Here is a 3,443-nt window from a genome sequence, read left to right as displayed (position 1 = left end):
TTTGCTGATCTTCATTTTATCTTCCAAATATATTTTTATTACTCACTGAAAACCCTCTCATAATGTTCGTTCCCCTGCAAATAATTAGTTAGGCCCCTTTCTATCCCCAGCATTCTTCTAACCTATTATAAACACAAGCACATAATTTCACTGACTCATGTGACTTCTTATTGGAGTCACATGTTTGAGGACAAGTTGACCATGTGGCTTAATTAGGCTCTTTCCAATGATCAGAAGCAGAAATTTCTCCTTGCTCAATCAATAGAGTTTATTACAGGAAATCAGCCAAACAAAACAAACAATCAATGAAGAACAGGGAATACTAGTTCCTTTCTGATATCCTAGAGTACTCTTCAAGAAATAACTTCTCTGTAGTGCTGATAGTCCCTTCACACCAGGCAAGTGATTCCCATCTAATGATGGCCAATGGTCATCCTGATAAATCAGCTTCTGTTTTTCTTTTCTACTACACCTACTATTCCTACTATTGTCTTTATATTCTTTCTATTCATCTCATATGTAAATTTCCTAAAATTTTAAGTTAACTATCTCTCAAAAATTGTGGATTCCAGTAGTCACAGAGGAAGCTTTTGGGATTTTAGATTATATATTATCTAATTGTTTGGGGGTCAGAAACATTTTCCTGTACAACCAGGAATAACTAAAGACTAGAGTCATAAAATACTGCATTATGGAGACAGTTTCACCAAATGAAGATTGAGCCAAGGACAGCTTTAAGACTACCGTGTCTTTAGAAAGCAAAATCATGTGTTTGCTAATAGAGCTTAGCACAGAACATTTAGTATGTTAGACACACAATCAATTGTATTAATTGAGTGTAAAAGTGCAAACTATCCTAAGATGACAAAATACTCATCAAAGAAAGTAAAAGGCAAAGTGTTTTGCAGAATTATTAGGTTAGAAGGAAAGTGAGATAACAGTGTGTTTGAAGAGGTAAAGGATACAATAGAAATCTGAATTCCTCAGATAGTTGCCAAGTGCTCAGAAAAAGCTCAGGAGTAAAGTATTGTAGCTATCCAGAGTTGAATGGCCTGCCTTCCTTATAGGTGCAACATATTTGTAATCATCAAGAAGGTTCCAGAAACATTGAAAATCAGAAATGCTAGCGAGAACTGGTGCTTCTAGTGGGAGATCAGGATGAAACTGATGGTATATTTAAAGTCTCTTTCTAAACTCAGCATATTTTCTTTTTTATCAAAAACATTATGTTCCAGAAGATATCTTTCAGGAGCTAGCCAAACTGGTCTCAGCAAGCACACTCTTACAAATCATCATTTGTGTAACAAAAATTTACATGGGACACTCTTACCCTTAATAAGCATAACTTTACTATCATCTTCCTAAAGGCTGTTTTAAGATGTAAACAAGATTATAGCTCATTAATAATGTCATTATTAGAACTTCAAAACTACCTAACTTTAAAGAAATGATCAGATCTTGCCCCTATTTTATAGAGGAGGAAATTCAATTTTCAAAAAATGGTGCTATCTGATGAATAAAATCAGGATTCATTAGGCTATCATGATGTGTTGTGCATTTGAGTTCTTCACTAGGGTAGCTGTGGACTTGTCTTGGAAATCCCTATAACAATTCTATGAATGGACACAAGAACAATTTTCTGAGTGTAATGGATCCGGAGTGTAGCTTTGCCAGCTAGAACCCTGCCAGGGTACAAGACACTTGTGGAAAATTTAAGTACTTGTCCCTTACAGGTCTCTTCCTCCCCACCCAGCTGTAGAACTCCAGTGATCTCAAGGTTGAGCAAACAAGGTTGTTCTCATAACTTTCCGGTGTGCAGTGCCTGTGCCTTGATCCCAGTTGTGGGTGGTGCATGATTTCCTCCTATGCTTATCCCAACCCCTGGCTTGGGTGTATAAGCCCATTACTCTCTGTAATAAATGGCAGCAGCTTCCTCTTCACTTCTCGTGGTGGTCTGTTAAGTGTTTCAATATCTATCTATATACTCCGCCAAGCTTGGTACCTTGGCCGCTTGGGTGTAGAAACCACTAAGTATCATTACTGGTCCAAAGCGAACATCACATCATCCCCAGATTCATATGATGGAATTTTGAGACGTTGTGCAATGTAAGTTTACAGTGATAATAATTTGCATCGATTTTCTTAATTATTATTACTTGTGTCAACTCCGAGTATCTATCTTTATATTAAGTAAAAATGTCAATTCTTCAAGGGAAACCATTATTAAAAATAAATGACTACAAACCAGGAGTTCATTTATGTCTTCCCAACAGTGTCCAACTTGTTTTGTCTCATAGGTATGACATGCAAATTTTCTATATGTGAAAGAAAAATTTGTGAAATTTTGTCTTTCTTGGCCCTCAATTAGTATTTATTATTCCACCTCCCCCTTACAGCTTTTCCTTTATATCATATTCCCAATTGTGCTTTCATTCATTATACATATATAAGATATATATATATATATGTATGTATACATATATATATATAATACATTTATATTATCTCCCTACTCTACACATGAGAAAAACATTAGTCTGTCTGGTTTATATTATGTAACATATGCTCTCTAGTTCTTTTCATTTTCCTGCAAATTTTATGATTTCATTCTTCTTCATAGCTTAATAAAACCTCATTGTATACATGTGAAATATATTCATGCCAATTTTTCTGTTGATGGGCATCTAGGCTGGTTTTGCATTTTGATTTATTTATACAGCACTAAGCATTGATGTCCAAGGCCTCTGTGGTGTGTTGACTTAAGAGTTCTTCAGGTATATACTTGGGGGAGAAATTACAAATTTTCATTTACATATCTATGTTGCCAAAAGAGGGACATATTTTTGTTTTTCCAAGTATTTCCTGGCCATTGGTATTTCTTCTCATGAGAACCATGTATCCAATTCACTTACCCACTTATTGTTGAATTACATGGATTTTTAAATGTATTTTAATTAGTAGAATTTTATAGATTTTTGATAATAATCCTCTATCTTGTTATAGTTGGCAGTTTTTTTTTTACATTTGTATATTGTATTTACTATGCTGATTGTTTTAGAAGATTTTTGAAACATTTTTCTATCTAGAATAAATAAAGAACTAAGAATGTTTTAAAGGCAGGTACTATGTTATTTCAGTTAGTGTACCTCTGTAGTAATAAGTTGAGATCATGTATGAAAATCCTCCAAGAATTATTCTTATCAGACAACCTTGCTTTTGATATCCAGGGTCTTTTTTATTTCATGTACATTTTAACACTTCCCCCCTATTTTTGTGAAGATTGGCATTGGAATTTTGATTCAGGTGCATCAAATATTTAAATTGCTTTTGGTAGGATAATCATATTTGCAATATTAATTCTATGAACCCATGAACATGGGTTCCAACTTCTATTACTCTCCATTATTTCCTTCTTGAGAGTTTTAAATGTTTCATTCTTTTTG

Source organism: Phodopus roborovskii, unplaced genomic scaffold (genome assembly GCF_943737965.1).
Source record: "Phodopus roborovskii unplaced genomic scaffold, PHOROB, whole genome shotgun sequence".
NCBI classification, from domain to species: Eukaryota; Metazoa; Chordata; class Mammalia; order Rodentia; family Cricetidae; genus Phodopus; species Phodopus roborovskii.
Note: the sequence above shows the minus strand (reverse complement) of the source record.